This window comes from Hordeum vulgare, chromosome 3H, assembly GCF_904849725.1.
Source record: "Hordeum vulgare subsp. vulgare chromosome 3H, MorexV3_pseudomolecules_assembly, whole genome shotgun sequence".
NCBI lineage: Eukaryota > Viridiplantae > Streptophyta > Magnoliopsida > Poales > Poaceae > Hordeum > Hordeum vulgare.
The window spans coordinates 429,186,653-429,209,143 of NC_058520.1; positions in this window are offsets into that span (position 1 = coordinate 429,186,653).

Below are 22,491 nucleotides of genomic sequence, written 5' to 3' on the forward strand. Positions count from 1 at the left end.
TCAACAACATTCTTCTAGTTTCGATTGCCGGAGAGTGCTAGCAGCATTCTTCTGGTGCCGTTGCAAGGGAAGGTCTGCTGTTACGGAGTCAGTATTCTCTGCAGGCACTGAAATTATCGGTAACAGATAGTTGTGTGATAAGATGATTTGTGGTAAGTAGCAAGTAACAATAGTAACAAAGTTGCAGCAAAGTGGCCCACTCCCTTTTGTAGCAAGGGACAAGCCTGTACAAACTCTTATATGAGGTAAAGCGCTCCCGAGGACACATGGGAATTTTTGTCAAGCTAATTTTCATCATGTTCATATGATTCGCGTTCGCTACTTTGATAGTTTGATATGTGGGTGGACCGGTGCTTGGGTGCTGCCATTACTTGGACAAACATCCCACTTATGATTAACCCCACTACGAAATAAGAATTAAGACAAAGTCTAACCATAGCATTAAACTAGTGGATCCAAATCAGCCCCTTACGAAGCAACGCATAAACTAGGGTTTAAGCTTCTCTCACTCTAGCAACCCATCATCTACTTATTACTTCCCAATGCCTTCCTCTAGGCACAAATAATGGTGAACTGTTATGTATTCGATGTTCACATAACACCACTAGAGGAAAGACAACATACAACGCATCAAAATATCGAACGAATACCAAATTCACATGACTACTTATGGCAAGACTTATCCCATGTCCTCAAGAACAAAAGTGACTACTCACAAAGCATAATTATGTTCATGACCAGAGAGGTATTGAATAGCATTAAAGATCTGAACATATGATCTTCCATCGAGTAATCCAACTAGCATAAACTACAAAGAGTAATTAACATTACTAGCAACCTTACAAGTACTAATCGGAGTCTCGAGACGGAGATTGGTTACAAGAGATGAACTAGGGTTTGGAGATGAGATGGTGCTGATGAAGATGTTGATGGTGATGACTCCCCTCCGATGAGAGGGGTGTTGGTGATGACGATGGCGACGATTTCCCCCTCCGGGGGGAAATATTCCCCGGCAGGACGGCCCTGCCGGAGCTCTAGGTTGGTTCTGCTCAAGTTCCGCCTCGTGGCGGCGGCGATTCCTCCCGAAAGCCCCCTCCTGATTTTTTGGAACGAAACCCTCCTTATAGCAAAAGATGGGAGCTAGAGGGGCAACAGGGGGCCCACAAGCCACCTAGGCGCGGTCAGGGGGGTAGGCCGTGCCTGACAGGCTTGTGGCCTCCTGGTGGTTCCCCTCTGGTACTTCTTCCGCCCAGTATTTTTTATAAAATCCAAAATAATTCCTCGTTGATTTTCACGGCTTTTGGAGTTGTGCAGAATAGGTATCTCAAACTTGCTCCTTTTTCAGACCAGAATTCCAGCTGCCGGCATTCTCCTTCTTCATATAAACCTTATAAAATAAGAGAGAAAAGGCATAAGTATTGTACCGTGAAGTGTAATAACAGCCCATAACGCGATAATATCAACATAAAAGCATGATGCAATATGGACGTATCAGCCATCCATACATTTAACACATCCGTGATGTCCATGACACACTTGTGTGGGTATATATTTGTAACCTAGATAGTCATGAATGGTCGTGAGAAATGCTGCTCGCATTGGAAAATAGTTTCCAGTCGTAGAGTCCCACATTTTGACCCCTTCATCCTTTCATATTATGTCTAACTCCTCCTTCAATAGCTTAAGATATGTGTTGATATCGTTGCGTGGTTGGCTGACCCTTGAATTATCATTACGATAGTTATGTACTTTTGTTTCATGTAGAGCCAAGGCAGGAGGTTGTACATCCAAACAAACCCGAGCCATGTACTATGTGTGCTACTATAGTTGCCAAATGGATTTAGTCCATCACTACTGACACCCAACCTAAGTTTCTTGGTTCTCCTGCGAATTCTGGTTCCATGCAATCGAGTGCTTTCCAGTGACAACTATCTGCAATATGTCTCAGAATGCCATCATTTTTGGATTTCCTCGTCTTGTGCCAAGTGATGTTCTTTGCTTCCTTCGCGTCAACTCCCCCAAGCTTAGACCTCGCTTGTCCTCAAGTGGAAGCCGAGATCAATAAATATGCCCACATGTTTAGAGATAGAGGTGTCGGTAAAACAAAATACGGACATGCAGGCATCATGATCATAAATAGAACAACAATAGCGTCATATAAACTCTTATGCTAAAGTGACAATTCCTTCACAAAGTAAAGTATGGATCAATAATCTTAGTGATAATTAACAACCAATAGCCTTTAGTCATTGAAGCAATTGCAATTTATCATAACATCGGAAAGAGTCAAATAAGAGCTTGTAAAGCAAATCCACATACTCAATCATCCTTTCGTCTTCGACAATTGCTAAAACTCACGTGGTACTCATGAGATCAAAGTTTCAGTTGGACACAGAGAAAGATAGGGGCTTATAGTTTCGCCTCCCAACTACTTACCTCAAGGGTAAAGTGAACAATAATAATTCATGATTACTTACTTCCAATTTGACATATGAATATAGATCTTTCCCTAGCATATGACGTTAGCCAAGATAAAGGCAAAATAAGGAATTGGTGTCGATCACCATGACTCTTTTAAGGACAAAAAGTAAAGGTACAAGATAGGCCCTTCGTAGAGGGAAGCAAAGGTTCTCATGCGCTTTTGAGGTTTGATGTGTGACTTCTTAGTGTGAAGGAACGTCACTTTATATTGCCTCCTGTGATAAAGAACTTTATTATGCAGTCCGTCGCTTTTATGTCTTCCTCATCACAGGTTCCTAGAAAGCTTATTTTCCACGCACTAATAGATCATACATATTAGGGAGCAATTTTTATTGCTTGCACCGATGACAACTTACTTTAGGGATCTTCTTCAATCCATAGGTAGGTATGGTGGATTCTCATGGCAAAACTGGGTTGAAGGTTTATGGATGCACAAGTAGTATCTCTAGTTAGTGCGGAAGTTTTGGCTGATATGAGGTGGAAGCAAGCGTCACATGCGAATGGATCTCTAGCCATATAACATTGCTCAGAACCAAGCAAACATAATTCATTATGTTGTCTTCCTTGTCCAACATCTACTTCTAAGCATGTAATAGTTTAATGAGTGTTCACAATCATGGATGGTGCCCAAGATGATATATTTATATGTGAACCTCTCCTTCTTTATTCCTTCCTATTAATTGCAACAATGACCAAGGTCTATGTTTGTCCACCCACAACAAGTTTCAATCATCATTCTTTTTATATGTGAAGTTATCACTTCCCATAAGATCATTACATGATATTTCATGTTTTTGTTCTTTTGTTATTCTTTTCTTTAGATCATGGCATGAGGCAAGGCCCTTAACTAAAACACTCTTTATTATATGACTCACGAACTCGATTGCATTGGGGGTGACACAAAGCAAAACTCAAATCTAGATCATACTAAGAACTTTATTCTACTAGAGAAAGATAAAACCAAAAAGGATCGAGCTAAGAAAAAGGTAAAGGCAAAAGATGTGATGCTGATACGATACCGGGGAAACTCCCCCAAGTTTGGCACAAGCCAAGAGGAGTGCCCATGCCCTTGCTTAATTGTCTTCCTTCGAAGGTGACGGTGGTGGAGTTGTTGCAGAGTTCTTGAACTTGTTTAATTTCCTCTTGAGCACAAAATTCTGCTCCTTCAGATCGTTAATTTCCTCTTCAGGCCTTAACACCCTTTGGCATAATTCTTGCTTACTATCCTGCAAAAGACGAGAAGGGGTAAACAAAATCTTAGGCTTTTTCCTTGAGTCAGGGAGGCTTGACTTCTTCAACTCCACATGTGTGTTTCCAGATTGGGGTAGTGGAGCCTCCTCTTCATCGGAACTTATTCCTTCCTTCCCCTTGGTATCATAATCTTCTTCCTCATCGGTCGTCCAACCATAATGATCCAAGTCCCAATAGACCTTGGGGTTAGCAAGGTAATCGGCCACATAGCTCTCCCCCTCTGAATCTTGAGAAGACATCTTGCTCTAAATCTGCGGCAGAAACAGTCTCGAAACGGAAACAGAGGATATTTGCGTGATACAAGGGTCAGACCTTTCAGGAGAATATATAACGAATTTTTCCCGACCAAAAGGAGTACTCCGCAAGAAAACGGAATCCGGGAGGCACACGAGGTGCCCACAAGCCACCCAGGCGCGTTCAGGGGGGTAGGCCGCGCCTGGCAGGCTTGTCGCCTCCGTGTGCGCTTTCCGGACTACTTTAAATTTTTCTAATTTTCTAAAAATTCAAAAAGGAGAAAAATTGCTACTGGAAATTTTTTTGGAGTCGGTTTACTTACCGAATCACATACCTCTTCGTTTTTGGAGTCTGAAACAGGCTGATAAATATCCCTTTTGTACTCCTCTGGAGTTATGGTATTAATAATATTGCTTTCAACATTTATGGGAGTACCTGAGATATAATGCTTGATTCTTTGCCCATTTACCACTCTCAGAAAATTACCTTCCGTGTTGTTGATCTTGATGGCACCGGAACGATATACTTCCTCAACAATGTAAGGACCTTCCCATTTAGACAGAACCTTGCCTACAAAAAATCTAAAACGAGAATTGTATAGCAAGACATAATCACCTACATTGAACTCAAGTTTTTGTATACTTTTATCATGTCACCTCTTAACTTTTTCTTTAAACAACTTGGCATTTTCATATGCCTGAGTTCTCCATTCATCAAGTGAGCTAATATCAAATAACCTCTTCTCACCAGCAAGTTTGAAATCAAAGTTGAGCTCTTTGATTGCCCAATAAGCCTTATGCTCTAGCTCAAGAGGTAAATGACATGCTTTACCGTAAACCATTTTGTACGGAGACATGCCCATGGGATTCTTATAAGCAGTTATATAAGCCCACAGTGCATCATCAAGCTTCTTAGACCAATTCTTTCTAGACCTATTAACAGTCTTTTACAGAATTAGTTTAATCTCTCTATTACTTAACTCTACTTGACCACTGGACTGAGGATGATAGGGATATGCAATTCTATGGCTCACATCATACTTAGCAAGCATTTTACGGAAAGCACCATGAATAAAATGTGAACCACCATCATTCATTAAATATCTAGGGACTCCAAATCTTGGGAAAATAACTTCTTTAAGCATCCTAATAGAGGTGTTGTGATCAGCACTACTAGTTGGGATAGCTTCTACTCACTTAGTAACGTAATCAACAACAACTAGGATATGATTATACCTGTTGGACTTTGGAAAAGGTCCCATATAATCAAAACCCCAAACACCAAATGGTTCAATGACAAGTGAATAATTCATAGGCATTTCCTTACGTTTACTGATATTACCTATTCTTTGACATTCATCACAAGACAAAACAAACTTACGGGCATCCTTGAAGAGAATAGGCCAATAGAAACCGGATTGCAATACCTTGTGTGCAGTTCTATCTCCCGCATGGTGTCCTCCGTAAGCCTCGGAGTGACACTTCTGTAGGATCTGTCCCTGTTCATGCTCAGGTACACAACATCTAATAACACCATCTACTCCTTCCTTATAAAGGTGAGGATCGTCCCAAAAGTAATGTCTCAAATCAAAGAAGAATTTCTTCTTTTGTTGGTATGTGAAACTAGGTGGTATATACTTGGAAACAATATAATTTGCATAATCAGCATACCAAGGTGTACTACGTGAAGCATTGATGACATTCAGTTGCTCATCAGGAAAGCTATCATCAATAGGTTGTGGGTCATCAAGAACATTCTCCAACCTAGACAAGTTATCTGCTACGGAGTTCTCAGCACCCTTCCTATCAACAACATGCAAATCAAATTCTTGTAGCAAGAGAACCAATCTGATAAGTCTAGGTTTAGCATCTTTCTTTTCCATGAGATACTTAATAGCAGCATGATCAGTTTGAATAGTAACCTTGGAATCAACAATGTAAGATCTGAACTTTTTACATGCAAACACGACTGCTAAAAAATCCATTTCACTATGTAGCGACCCGACTCAACGAGTCAAGCCTCTGGTGTTTCTGTACCATCCCAAGATCATGCTGGTACACACACAGTACATAATGTATATATTCAAGAGTGCAATCACACAGCTTTATTAATCGAAATCTCATAAAGAGTACTTTATTACAATAACGGAGTACCATAAAGTGGCTGAAGGCCAAACTCATGAGATTATCTAACGAAGACTAAGCGGAAGCATCAGGTAGACGAGTCCATCCGACTCCAAGGGCATGTCACTGAGCGTAGAACCGTAGCCTCACTCCTGGTCGGAAAAGTACTCTGCAACATGATACGTTGCAGCCGTGTAGGTCAGCATATTGAATATGCTGGCAAATCATCCAGAGAGGGGGTAAAATAATAATCAACTATCTCTACATGCATATTTGGCCGGTGGAGCTAAGTTTTGCATAAAGCTAGTTTTATCCTACAACAAAAGGGGTCGAAAGCAAAATATTACTACATAGTTTGTTGTTAACGGGATGGTTCCGCCAACCAGTTCTCGTACCCGAATAGTTGTTAACACCTACATCATTATTAAGTTGTGTCGAGAGTTCAGGGGAAATTCAATGCCTTCAGCTCAAGTTGTCCATGACCGTGGACACGGCTAATCGATTAGGTTGGGTACTCTGCAGAGTTTTGCACACGTTCCCCACAAGATTTGATCACCTCCGGGTTTGTCCTCGCACTTCAGGGTGTTTGAAGACCGGATGATCAAAACATGGTCTTTCAACGGGTCCCTCTGAATCCCTGTCGGTGCCCATCCATTCCTACCGTTCGTCTACATCTGCTAGCACCGCCTGTCCAGAGTCGCCGCGTTGTCCAACCAAGCCAGAGCCCATAATGACTTGTGGCTGTGCAGGTAAGCCTTGAGTCTTGAAGTCTCCGTCCGTCCCTTTGAGCCTGGGTGAAGCTTTCCGCAGGATGACATGGCCTCTCCAGCATCCCGGGCATCCACTGGGTTTTCCAGGGAGCCGATCAACCGTCCTTCACCCAGTGTTGCATTGCGTCCGAGGTCTTGAAAATCTTGTCTTAGTCCGGTCTTGGTTATTATATCAATCTCGCATCTCTCGTGGCATACACTCAACCGATAACCCGTCTACTTAAGCATAGCATGTATAACTTTGTCGTCCCGGGGCCAAGTATCGGGGTGTTGGTGTTCCTACCACAAGATACTACACCTTATGACTAAAGTTTCCAAGTACCTAGGCAGCATGCAAATAGGGCAAAGAAGGTGATCTACTATGCATTGAAAACATAGGTAAAATAACATGATCAAAGATGACTTGCCTTGATGATAGTTGTCCTGCTCGAGCGTCTCTAAGTAACACGCTTCGCACTCCGGATGATCTACCGATACAAACACAAATCACACCATAAGCAATTCAATCATGCCACGAGTAAAAATAACATCACATGCAATGATTGGCAAACGACTACGCAAAAGAATTTATCGCGCGCCGGTAGGACAGAAACTTGTTTCTGCTGAAAACACCAGTAAACATACTTGGAAAATTCTGAAAATTCTACCACAGTAAGATTTTATCACTAGAAAACAGTAGCAAAAAGAATCAACTCAATATCATTTTTCAAACTCCTGGAATAGGCAAAACAGTGTTTTAACTAAATCTGCTCTAACTTGTATTTAAAAATTCCAAACACAGAAAAATTATATATTTTTAAAAACAAAAGGCAATTTGTGAGCTACTGGGAAAAGAATCAATGTCATTGGACGTAGGGATAAAAAGTTGTGATCAAAACACGATTGAAAGTTTCTGTTTTCGAAATCTGGACAGAAATTACGAAACTGCTAGTGCTAATGAGAGGCACACGTGGCAAGCTTCTAATGGCTGAGATGGAGTGCATGAAATAGAGAGAGAGAGGTTGCTACCCGCTGCTGGAGGTGTTGCACCGGCAAGAAAGGAGATGGCCGGCGAGGAAGGAGGGAGTAGCTCCGGGCGGTGGGGCGTCGGGCGGCGGCGGTGAGGTTCCTCCTCCGCGGGGAAGAGGCGGCGGTGGAGAGAGAGTTCGGGGAGGGCTCCTCCTCCGGGCGAGGCCGAGGTGCAGCAGCTTTCGGGCTGCTGCCGCTGCTCGCGGCGGCGGCTTGGGCGGCAGTGGGGTGAGGCGCCGGCGGCGGCTTGTGGAGGCGGCGGTGGATGAGACGGCGGCTAGGGTTGGGAGAGGTGGCGGTGGGGGGGGGGTTATATAGGCTTAGGGGAGGAGAGTAAAAGGAAGGAGAGGGAGAACTTTGGGAAGGAGATCATGGGAGAGAAAATAGGAAAGAGAGGGAGAGGTGGCGGTGAGACAAAAGGAAAAGGAGGGAGTAGAAATAGGAAAGAGAGAAATAAGGAAAGGGAGGGAGTACTCACGTGGGGGAAGAGAAGAGAGAGAACTTAGGAAAGAGAGGGAAACGTGGGGAGGGAGAGGGAGGTTGGGACGTGGGGGAGGGGGCTGCATGCATGCATGCATGGGGCTGGGCTGAGCCCTTGTGGCTCGGCCTGGCAGTTCTATTTTTTTTTTAAACAAACTAACAGCAGCAAAAAAGAAAAGAAAGAAAACCAAAATAGTAAAAGAAAAAATATATATTCCTAGCTAACAAAAAGTAGGAACTAATATACATATATGCACTAGAACTTAGGAGAAAACAAAATAACATATACAACTAATATATATATAATATATATATAGGAATTCTAGTTCCACCTAATGCAACTTTTATAAAAAAGTTTTATGCAATAGGTCACACAACTCAATCGAAAAACTCAACAAAAAAATACTTCGGAGTTTAGAAAATTTGCAAAACCAAAATGGTGACTTTAACTCACACGGGAGAAGTCATATTATCTCCACTCCGATAAATTGCCCGCAGTCACATAACGATAAAATTTTTCAGAAGAACGCAATGATGCATAAAATATGGAATGCAAATGAATGATCTATTAACATCCGAATTTACGAAAATTGGGATGTTACACACTAGTAGCATAGTTTCTTTGGGCATTGTCTAGAGTTTTACTAGCATAATGAATAACATTCAATTTCTTATCAACCCTTTATCCTAGAACAGCACCAACAGCATAATCACTAGCATCACACATAATTTCAAAAGGTAAGTTCCAATCAGGTGGTAGAACAATAGGTGCAGTTATCAAGGCCTTCTTAAGTATTTCAAAGGATTCCTCACAATCATCGTCAAAAACAAAAGGAATATCCTTTTGCAAGAGATTGGTAAGAGGCCTAGAAATCTTAGAAAAGTCCTTAAATAACCTTCTATAGAAACCGGCATGACCAAGGAAACTTCTTATACCTTTAATGTCTCTAGGGCATTGTATTTTCTCGATCACATCAACCTTAGCCTTATCGAATTCAATACCTCTTTCAGAATTTTATAAGACAATACCTTCATTAACCATAAAGTGGCACTTCTCCCAATTCAAGACAAGGTTGGTATCTTTACATCTCTGCAAAACTCGATCAAGGTTGCTAAGGCAATCATCAAAAGAAGACCCGTAAACAGAGAAGTCATCCATGAAAACCTCAACAATCTTTTCACAAAAGTCAGAGAATATAGCCATCATACATCTTTGAAAGGTAGCAGGTGCATTACATAAGCCAAAAGGCATATGTCTGTAAGCAAAGGTACCGAAAGGGCAGGTAAAAGTGGTTTTCTCGTGATCAGATTGTGCAACAGATATTTGGGAGAAACCAGAATAACCATCTAGAAAGCATAAATGTGTGTGTTTAGACAATCTTTCTAGCATTTTGTCAATAAAAGGCAAAGGGTAATGATCTTTCCTAGTGGCTTTATTCAATTTCCTAAAATCAATCACCATCCTATAGCCAGTAATAATCCTCTGTGGGATCAGTTCATCTTTATTATTAGGGACAACGGTAATACCTCCCTTCTTAGGGACGCAATGCACCGGACTTACCCAATCACTATGAGCAACAGGATAGATAATACCTGCTTCGAGGAGCTTTAGTATTTCTTTTCTTTCTACCTCTTTCATCTTAGGATTTAATCTCCGTTGATGATCAGCAACTGGTTTAGAATCAGGATCGGTTGTAAGTTTGTGCTGGCATAGAGTGGGACTAATGCCCTTAAGATCATCAAGAGTATATCCAATAGCAGCACGGTGCTTCCTCGGTGTTTTCAATAATTTCTTTTCTTCATGCTCTGAAAGGCTAGCACTAATAATAACAGGATATATCTCTTTTTCATCAAGATAAGCATACTGAAGAGTATCAGGTAACTGTTTAAGCTCGAACACATGATCACCCTTTGGTGGGGGTGCATCTCCAAGTAGTTCAACAGGCAAATTATTCTTAAGGATAGGATGTTGTTCAAAGATAACTCTATCTATCTCATTCCTTTCATCCATATGCATATCATTTTCATGCTCAAGCAAGTATTGCTCTAAAGGATCAGTAGGAGGCACAACAATAGAAGCTAGGGCAATAATTTCATCCTTACTAGACAATTCTTTTTCATGAGGTTGTCTACCAAACTTGGAGAAATTGAATTCATGTGACACACCTTCAAAGCCAACAGTAACAGTTTGCTTCTCACAGTCAATATGAGCATTGATAGTATTGAGGAAAGGTCTGCCAAATATGATGGGACAAAAGCTATCTTGTGTGGTAGCAAGAACGAGAAAATCAGCAGGATACTTAGTTTTACCACACAAGACTTCAACATCTCTAACAATTCCCAAAGGGCAGATAGTATCTCTATTGGCAAGCTGAATAGTGACATCAATAGGTTCCATCTCGACAGGTCCAATATCGTCTTTAATTTCATCATATAAAGATTGAGGTATTGCACTAACACTAGCACCCACCTCACATAAACCATGATAACAATGATCTCCTATCTTAACAGAAACAACAGGCGTGCCAACAACACGCCTATGTTTGTCTCTAGCATGAGGTTTAGCAATTCTAGCAGCATCTTCACAAAAGTAAATATCATGGCCATCAACATTGTCGGATAGGAGATCTTTGATAATAGCAATGCTAGGTTCAACTATAATTTCCTCAAGGGGTGTAGGTGTTCTAATGTAGCCCCTACGTATGACAGTTGAAGCTTTAGAATGATCCTTTATTCTAACAGGGAAAGGTGGTTTCTCAATGTAAGCACTAGGAACAATAGGATCATTATAAACAATGACTTTCTCTTCAACTAGATTGGGTTTAACCACATTGACTTCTAAGGGAGGATGATATTTAAACCACTTCTCTTTAGGGAGATTAATATCAGCAGCAAATGATTCACATAATGAAGCTACTATCTCAGAGTTAAGTCCATGTTTAGTGCTAAAATCACAAAAAGTATTTGTTTCAACGAAGGATTTAACGCAATCGAACTTAAGATCCATACCTGACTCCTTACCTTCATCAAACTCAAAATCTTTAGAGTTGCGTTTAATTCTTTCCAATAAATTCCATTTGAAGTCAATATCTCTCTTCATAAAAGAACTGGTACAAGAAGTATCAAGCATGGTGCGATTATCATGAGAAAGTCGAGCATAAAAGTTCTATATAATAATTTCTATCGAGAGCTCATGGTTGGGGCATGAATATAACATTGACTTAAGCCTCCCCCAAGCTTGAGCGATACTTTATCTATCACGAGGCCAAAAATTATAGATATAATTGCAATCACGATGTACCAAATGCATAGGATAAAATTATAGATAGATATAATTTCAATTGGTTGTAGTTCCATGATCCAGTATCATCACATAGCCTATACCATGTCAATGCTTTATCCCCCAAAGATAAGGGAAATACCTTATTCTTGACCTCATCCTCGGGCAAACCTCCAATCTTAAATAAACCACAAACTTCATCTACATAGATTAGATGCAAGTCGGGATGTGATGTTCCATCTCCTATAAAAGGATTAGCCAACAGTTTCTCTTGCATGCCTGAAGGAATTTCATAAAAAAATATTTCCAGTAGGTGCAGTAGGTTGAGGAGTAACTTCTTGTGCTTCCGTTCGAGGTGAAGATACCCCGAACAAGCTCCTCAAAGGATTAGTTTCCATAGTGACAAGTGACAATAAATTTCAGCACACTATATAAATGTTTCCTTACCAAAGGCGCTCCACTCCCCGGCAACGGCGCCAGAAAAGAATCTTGATGACCCACAAGTGTAGGGGATCCATCTAGTCCTTTCGATAAGTAAGAGTGTCGAACCCAACGAGGAGCAGAAGGAACTGACAAGTGGTTTGCAGGAAGGTATTCTCTGGAGGCACTGAAATTACCGGTAACAAATAGTTCTGTGATAAGATGATTCGTGGCAAGTAGCAAGTAACAATAGTAACAAAGGTGCAGCAAAGTGGCACAATCCCTTCTTGTAGCAAGGGGCAAGCCTGGACAAACACTTATATGAGGTAAAGCACTCCCGAGGACACATGGGAATTTTTGTCAAGCTAGTTTTCATCATGTCCATATGATTCACGTTCGCTACTTTGATAGTTTGATATGTGGGTGGACCGGTGCTTGGGTGCTGCCCTTACTTGGACAAACATCCCACTTATGATTAACCCCTCTCGCAAGCATCCGCAACTACGAAAGAAGAATTAAGACAAAGTCTAACCATAACATTAAACTAGTGGATCCAAATAAGCCCCTTACGAAGCAACGCATAAACTAGGGTTTAAGATTCTGTCACTCTAGCAACCCATCATCTACTTATTACTTCCCAATGCCTTCCTCTAGACCCAAATAATGGTGAAGTGTTATGTAGTCGACGTTCACATAACACCACTAGAGGAAAGACAACATACAACCCATCAAAATATCGAACGAATACCAAATTCACATGACTACTTATAGCAAGACTTATCCCATGTCCTCAGGAACAAAAGTGACTACTCACAAAGAATAATTATATTCATGACCAGAGAGGTATTGAATAGCATTAGAGATCTGAACATATGATCTTCCACCGAGTAACCCAACTAGCATCAACTACAAAGAGTAATTAACACTACTAGCAACCTTACAAGTACCAATCGGAGTCGCGAGACGGAGATTGGTTACAGGAGATGAACTAGGGTTTGGAGATGAGATGGTGTTGATGAAGATGTTGATAGTGATGAGTCCCCTCCGATGAGAGGAGTGTTGGTGATGACAATGGCGACGATTTCCCCCTCCCGGAGGGAAGATTCCCCAGCAGGACGGCCCTGCCGGAGCTCTAGGTTGGTTCAGCTCAAGTTCCGCCTCGTGGCGGTGGCGATTCCTCCTGAAAGCCTCCTCCTGATTTTTTTTGGAACAGACCCTCCTTATTGCAAAATATGGGAACGAGAGGGGCAACAGGGGGCCCACAAGCCATCTAGGCGGGCTCAGGGAGGTAGGCCGCGCCTGGCAGGCTTGTGGCCTCCTGGTGGCTCCCCTCTGGTACTTCTTCCGCCTAGTATTTTTTATAAAATCCAAAATAATTCCTCGTTGATTTTCAAGGCTTTTGGAGTTGCGTAGAATAGGTATCTCAAACTTGCTCCTTTTTCAGACCAGAATTCCAGCTGCCGGCATTCTCCCTCTTCATATAAACCTTATAAAATAAGAGAGAAAAGGCATAAGTATTGTACCGTGAAGTGTAATAACAGCCCATAAAGCGATAAATATCAACATAAAAGCATGATGCAATATGGACGTATCAGTCGTCCATACATTTAACACATCCGTGATGTCCATGACACACTTGTGTGGGTATATATTTGTAACCTAGATAGTCATGAATGATCGTGAGCAATGCTACTCGCATTGGAAAATAGTTTTTAGTCCTAGAGTCCCACATTTTGACCCCTTCATCCTTTCATATTATATCTAACTCCTCCTTCAATAGCTCAAGATATGTGTTGATATCATTGCCTGGTTGGCTGACCCTTATCATTACGATAGCTATGTACTTTTGTTTCATGTAGAGTCAAGGCTGGAGGTTGTACATCCAAACAAACACGGGCCATGTACTATGTGTGCTACTATAGTTGCCAAATGGATTTAGTCCATCACTATTGACACCCAACCTAAGTTTCTTGGTTCTCCTGCGAATTCTGGTTCCATGCAATCGAGTGCTTTCCACTGACAACTATGTGCAATATGTCTCAGAATGCCATCGTTTTTGGATTTCCTCGTCTTGTGCCAAGTCATGTTCTTTGCTTCCTTCGCGTCAGCGAAATAACGCTGCAGACATGGAATCAGCGGAAGGTACCATACAACCTTTTGAGGATCCTTCTTTTTAAGCTTTTATTGGGGTTCCTTGCAAGTTGGACATTCTGTTTTGTTCTCATGCTCGTTACGATACAAGATAAAATCATTTATGCATGCATGATATCTTACATGCGGCAAATCAAGAGGGCACATGATTTTTTTCCCTCATCGACACTCTTAGGAAACAAATTCCCCTTGAGCAAAACTTTATGTAAATATTCCAATGTAGCATCTAGACTTGTGTCTGTGTTCTTGAATCTTGCCCTGATGTCTAGAAGTTTGAGCGTGACATGCAAGCGGGTATGCTCAGGATCGCAACCTTCATATAGTGGAGCTTTCGCGTCTAACTCCAATTGCGACAATTTGAGAGCCTCTTTAATAGCAGCCCTCTCGCTTGTCATCTTCTTCTGATGCAGATCTTTAACATGGGGATCCTGCAACATTTCACCCAATGACATATCCTGGGTGACATGGTCCACTTCATGTTCGGGTGGCGTTTCATCATCTCCTCCCCCAAATGCATGTTCATTATTGTTCCCTCCTTCTAGCGCCCCTACTAATTCATTGAAGGGGTTTTCTTCTTCCATATCCACCGCTTTGTTGTCATCGTCAGGAACATCATCATTCTCACCATGCTTTGTCCATCATGTATAACATTCAACAAAACCACGATGAAGCAAGTGCGCGAGGATGCTACCATTGAACCGGTTAAGGAAAACTCCATTTTTGTAACCCTTGCATCGACATAATATCTGCATTTCACACTTTTGTATCATATTCGTCATCGCAAAATTGAGGAAGGCTTTCACACTTGGATCCGTATTGAATCTTTCGACAGATCATAGTAGCCTGTAAAGGGAAATACAAAAAGAATTACATATATATTAACAAGGCATACCAAATTTCGGCATGACCTTTGCTAAAAAATCATACATATTGAGTACCTGAAATTTCACAAAACGGAAATGGATCAACATTTTGCCAAAACATTGGCAACTCTCTCTACAAATTTTCCATCGATGCAAGTTTCTCCATATAGCAACCACACATGTACATAACATGCATAATTTAATGACGAGGACATGGTTTGTGTTAACTACCTTCAAGCAGAAGAGACACAAGTTGAGCTAGCTAGCCAGTCCTATCGATCGATCACGCAAGAAATCGGTGGACCGTAGGTAGGTTGGAGGGCACCATTAATGGAGGGTGAAGGAAATTTAATGCAAGTGGGTGGAGGAGAGAGCTAGCTAGAAAGCTTGATTACTTAGAAAATGGGGTGTGTGGATAGGATGAGAGAAGAGAGATGAGGAAGATTAAGAGGGAAGAGAGACTAATGCATCACCTAGCTAGATGTAACTACCTAATTAAGAATCATGCTAGAATAATTGGGTTTCTTCTCAAGATGAGGAGGGAAGAGAGATGAGCAAGATGAAGAGTAAGAGGAAGAAGAAGGGAATATACTAGTTGTATACACAAGGGTGATCAAGTGGTGGGAGGCATTGCGACTTTAGTACGGGTGTCGCCGGACATTAGAACGCCAACACTAATATGTATACTCCTGGCGTGCCATTGTATTCTACACCGGTGTTATGTGGTCCCAAAAGCTGACCTAGAAAAATAGACCTACGCCATAGAGATATCAAATAATGTTGGCGTAGCATCAACCTGGTACGCTTAGAGGAATTTACGCCCGCAAACAACATTGGAGTCGACATACAAATGACGTTCCACATACGTCCAACACCAACACTAAGCTAATATCTATGTCATACTAATTTAGCCCATGCCATCACTATTTGAAAACATTAGTGCTGGCGTTGCTGAGAAATGGTGCGCCACGAACAAGAGTTGTGGCTAGCCATTTCTCCGCTAGTCTTAACTATACTCACTTTATAAGAATGACAACAGTGTTGTGAGGTCTGGTGCTTTTAGTAAGAGGGTGATGAATCAAGTAAAATAAAATAACATGAAATTAAATAGAAATGCCCTTCGTAGAGGGTAGCATTGATATGCAGAGGTGCCAAAGGTCAAGGTTAAAAACAGAGAGGAAATTATAATTTTGAGTGGTGTAATTTTCCTGTCAACGTCATAATAGAGTTTTCGATATCTTCCATGCTAAACACATTATTGGCGGTTCCCAAGAGAAAATATATAGTTTACTCCTATCCATCATCCATACACAAACCATGGCAGACCGAATCCACAGATGTGTGCTAGCATATCAACTTTCCCAGGTGTTTCTTTAATTTATTTTTGATTATGCAGGACTGGTCATCCTTTTTACCATCCTCTCTCGTGCAATGATAGGTGAATAAATGTCTATCTTGAGAATAACCCGCTTAGCATGGAAGATACCGACCACCCATCACTCCATGAGCGGTACGACCACACAAAATGGATGTTTATTTGATTATTTAGAGGTGGGACGTGCAAATGTACTTGGAACGATAGGGTAATGCCGCATATAGGTAGGTATGATGGACTCATGTTGAACAACTTGGGTTTAGGAGGTTAGATGCACAAGAAGTATTCCCCTTAGTGCAGGTGAAGGCTAGCAATTGATTGAGAAGCGACCAGCTAGAGAGCGAAAACGGTCATAATTTCGCATTGTGAATAATTAACATTAAACATTATCATGAGTAGGATATGAACACTCTAAATTTAAATATCACGAAGGTTGCATTGGTATTGAATTGACTACATATTTGCACATGATCCAAGTCAAGCCGCTCGAATTACTCACAGGGAAATACCGTACTATCATACCACATCATAACCATTTTAATGCATGTTGACACTATGGCATGAGCAACTATAATCTTCTAATTGTCACCATAAACATGTTTACTCATGATATACTGAATCAAGATTGAACGAGCTAAACATATTTACAAAAATAGAGAACAAGAAGAGTTCATACCAGCTTCGTTTACCACGATCACTTCATCAAATATCACCATTCTTACCTTTCACTTGCATGACCGAATGATGTGGTAATAATAATGGTGCAAGTGTGCCATGGACTAAGCTAGAACTTACAAGGCAGTTTATACAAAGGAAAAGACGAGGTAATATTGTCTCTTTATTAGATCAACATTAATGCATATGAGAACCACTCAACATTTACTCGTTGTCTTCTCCTTTCAATAACTCAACAAAAGTAAAGACATTCAAAGAAACACACTGAAATATTTTTGGAGTTTTTGATTTTGAAGGAGGAAAAAAATAAACAAAGGAAAAGAAAAAAACGGAAAAAAATATTTACACAGGAAAGCTCACAACATGCAAAGGAAATCTTTTCGGGTTTTCCTTTAATTTTGCAAACTAACTAAACAAGAAAAACCGAAAATAAGCAAGAAATATTTTTGGAGTTTCCAAGTTTTTCAAACACACAAGAAAAAAGAAAAAAATAAAACTAACATGGATATACAGCGAAATAGGATGATCATTGACAATTGATATGAAAAGTGTGAACAATGAATATAGTGTAGATGAGAAATACCTACTCCCCCAAGCTAAGGATTTTGCCTAGCTTGGTGGTCACCATGGTAAGTAACCATATGGTCCTGGGAAATAGTTTAGTTGAGGCACTTTAGTGCCCCATGCCTAGGCGGCGGCCTCCGCCTTAGCCAACTCATTTCGGTAGTTAATTATGTATGATGGCATGACAGTATATTATATCTGTTCCTGGCATCGTAGTCAAACAAAGAAGGTGCAGGCAATAGGATAACATCACGAGTATTCTCATTGTATACTAGGTTATATCGAATGTGGTGAGGATGCATGGGCTCATCAATGAAATAGTGATCTAGCATAGATTTATGATCAAGATAAGCTTTAGACAACAAGTAATCAGTGGGGCATATTTTGACATTAAAATGCTTTGCTAAGCGAGTGACATAAATACCACCATGAATCTTGCCTTTGGTATAGTTCACATGCAAGTGGCGGGCAACAATAGCTCCTAAGCTGTAGGTGTTGTTTCCATATAGTACGCGGCGAAAAATGCAAGGGTGGGGGCAGTGAGACCGCCATCCTGACTCATAGAAGTTAAATATTTCCCTGTAAATAAAGAAAATTAGTGCACATAAAAAAATGTAAACTGGTGGCCCTAGCATTTGACACACCCCTAGTTTCTTCCATAGTTAAACTAAGTATGGAAGGCCTCGAATTCCTCTAGTTTAGGCTCCTGTGTTCCCCCGTCAGAGGTAATCAAGCATAATTCACAGAAATCGGAGAGTGGTAATTCATAATGTTCTGCATATAAATCGAAGCGCACCATGGGAGCATTGGGCCTATTTATGAAATAGAAATTTTGCACAAAGGAATTTCTAAGGAAATAGTACTGATCACACTCATCCGCGAGGAAGTTGGTCAGTCCGACATTTGCACTGAATAGCATAAACTCTTGGTGGCAACCCGCTTCAATCATGAAAGGTCTATGTGGCCATTCACATGGCCTTACCTCTGCGTTGCGAAACATGTTGATGTCTTGGTCCTCAGTCCTCCCAACAATTCCTTTGGAACTCCCACTCGAAGAGCTCCTCCTAAGGAAGTTCATTTTTCTTATAAGAAAATTTCTGAAATTTTTGGACCACAAAATTAGGTCAATAAAACTCTGTAAAATTGATGGTGACTACTCACATAGATGCCCAAAGGCCATATCAAGCATTAATACTACTTGGAACTCAAATATTTTAACATTAAAGCTCATTTTCAGTAGCCAAAAGTGCAACAAAATATGCAAAATATAAACCATTAGAACAAAAACTAATTGGAGGAATGGGAGAGTCACATACCAAGGAATAATTCCTCAAAACAGTTTCGGAAAGAGAGTTCCAATAAAAGATATCTAAAATCTCAGGTTTGAGAGCAAGAACCCAGGAGAGAGAGTGTGTATGAATTTTTGCTAGAGTTAAGAGATGACATGGGGTGAATGGATAAGGCAGGTGGGCCCTATGGGCCCCACAAGCTATCAAGGCACGCCTAGGGGGTGGGCGTGCCCTGTTGGCTTGTGGCCCACAAGTATACCTCCTTGATGTGTTTTTTGCGTTAATTTTTATAAAATATTTAGGGAAAAAATCATGTTAAAATTTTGTGGCATTTTAACCATTTTTTGGTCATTTTTGTTGCCCGGGAAAATCAGAAAACAGGATAATCACAACATTCTATTTTACTTAACTAAAAATAAATAGAGAGTAAACTAATGATAAAGATAGTTGTGCTTACTAAATTCATCAACCACATGTCTTTCAAAAAGGATCCATTAATAAGGTTAATCAAGTCTTATTAATAACTGTTTTCGATTGACATGAAACCGAAGAATTTTAATATAACACTAAGGTACCTCAATGGGGATTTGCATATCCCCAACAATAAGAATATCATATTTCTTCTTAGTAGTAGGAAGAGGGAGTTTGAACCTTCTAATAGCGATTGTGGCAATTGGCTCAATGACATTAATATTATTTACCGAAGCTTGTTTCTTTGGAAAATGCACCGTATGTTGTTTTCTATTAACAAAAAAAGTAACCTTGCTTTTGTTGCAATCAATAACATCCCCTATAGTATTTAAAAAGGTTCTACCAAGGATAACTGATATGTTATCCTCCTCGGGCATATCAAGAATAAAAGACTATTAAGATAGTAACATTTGCAACCATAACAGGAACATCCTGACAAAACCCAATAGGTATAGTAGTAGATTTATTAGACATTCGCAAAGATATCTTAGTAGGTATCATAGTATTCAAATCAAGTCTTTTATATAAAGATAAAGGCATAACACTAACACCGGCTCCTAAATCACATAAAGAAGTTTTAACATAACTTTGTTTAATAGAGCAAGGTATTGTCGGTATACACGGATCTCCCAATTTCTTAGGCACTCGACAATCAAAAGAGTAATTAGCAAGCATGGTAGAAATTTCAGTTTTAGGTATTTTTCTTTTGTTGGAAATAATGTCTTTCATATACTTAGCATATGGAGGCATCTTTAAAATATCAGTCAAGCGAATGCACAAAAAGACATGTCTAATCATTTCAGCAGAGCGTTCAAACTCCTCCTCGTCCTTACTCTTGGAAGGCTTACGAGAGAATGGCATGGGTTTTTGAACCCATGGCTCTCTTCCATTACCATGTTTTCTATCAACAAAGTCTTTCTTCTCATAACGTTTATTTTTAGGATGTGGGTTATCTAGATATTCAGCTGTTTCTATTTCCACATCATTATCAGGTTCTTTATTATTATATGGTTGAGCATCTACGTGAACATAGTTGTTGTCATTGTCATTCCAATTATCACTAGGTTCATGTTCACTACCAGATTGCGTCTCAGCATCAGAAATAGAAACATCATTATGTTTATGAGCAGGTTTTTCTATAACAAGTTCGCTAGAAGCATGCAAAGTCCTACCATCTTACTTTTTAATTTTATTTTTAGTTGGACTAGGTGCATCTTCATTAATTCTATGAGAATCTTGTTCTATTCTTTTAGGATGACCTTTAGGATAAAGAGGTTCCCGAGTCATTCTAGCTCCTCTTGTCATTACTCTAACACCATGGTCATTCATGTTTTCATTTAATTCAGCAAGCAAATAGTTTTGTGACTTACTGAATTGGTCTAGTTGAGTATGAACCATGGAAGCATGTTTACCTAGACCTTTAACATCATTAGCAATTCTAAACATCAAGTCACTCAAGCGATCTATCATCATAGCATTATATTGTAATTGATCTTTAATATAATTATTGAAGTGTCTTGCTTAACAACGTAATTATCATATTCATCCATGCATTGACTAGGAGTTTTGGTGTAAGGTATATCACGTGCATCAAATATATAGAGAGAATTTACCTCTAATACCTCTGTTGGGGTATCAAGTCCATGTATTTAATCGATAGGTGGTAAATTCTTAACACCTTTAGGTTTAATACCTTTTTATTTCATAGATCTTTTAGCTTCTTGCATATCTTCTAGACTAAGGAATAGAATACCTCTCGTCTTTTGAATAGGTTTCGACGGTGGTTCAAGAAGCAGTGTCCAATTATTAGCATTTTGCAATATATTATTCAATAATTCCTCACGTTGTGCAATAGTTTGTTCCCTAAAAACACAACCAACACAACTATCTAGGTAGTCCTTAGAAGCATCGGTTAGTCCATTATAAACGATATCAAGTATTTCATTTTTCTCAAGAGGGTGATTAGGAAAAACTCTTAGTAGCCGGAGAAGCCTCTCCCAAGCTTGAGGGAGATTCTCTTCTTCAATTTGCACAAAGTTAAATATTTCGCGTGAAGCAACTTGTTTTTTATTCCCATGAAAATATTTTTCAGAGAAGTAATATATCATATCCTAGGGGCTACGCACACAACCACAAGCAAGAGTGAGGAACCACTCCTTAGAATCGCCTTTTAGCGAAAAGGGAAAAGCTTAATGATAAAATAGTAGCGCATATTTTCGTCATGAGTAAACAAAATGGCAATATCATTCAATTTAGTGAGGTGTCCCACAAAAATTTCAGTTCCATATCCATGGAAATGATTAGATTCTACTATACTTATTAACTCAGGATCGAAAGAGAATTCATAATCCTTATGAGTAACACTTATAAGAGAATTAGCAAATTTAGGATCATGTTTCATTTTATCCATCATAGATTTTTCTTTTAGTTCAGATAGTAGTTTCTTCAAATCATCTCTATCATTACCAGCAAGAAAGTCAGCTATCTCCACATCCATAACATAACCCTCAGGCACATCACGTAATTCATATCTATTAGGAGAGCTAGGCGTAATAGGTGAATCATAATCTTCTTCAGTTTCAACAATTTCAAGTTCACTAGCTTTAGCTATATGAGCATTAAGTAATTCGTTAAATGGCAAATTTTCATTCATCAAGTATAGAAGTGGTATCATCATTAATTTAGTAAGTAGCATTATCAAGTAATTGCGACACATCAGAACGAGCAACAAGTGGTGGTGTCATAAGCCGATTCAAAACAGTAGGTGAATTGAAAGCACGGCTAAATGGCAGTTCCTTACCTTCCCTCATCTTAAAGGGTATGATATTAGTACTAGTATCTTTCAAATTCTTCATGGTGGCAATTGGATATCCTCAAGTGAACACAATAAATAGATCTATGGTCCCTAGAATAGGCGTCAGAAAATAGTATTGATAACCCAAAGTATAGGGATCGCAATAGTCTTCGCGGGTAGTATTACACACTGATTTATTTACTTGGCACAAGGAGAGCCAAATAATATTGATTAGTCTTATTAGCTGGGTTGTCAGTTCAAC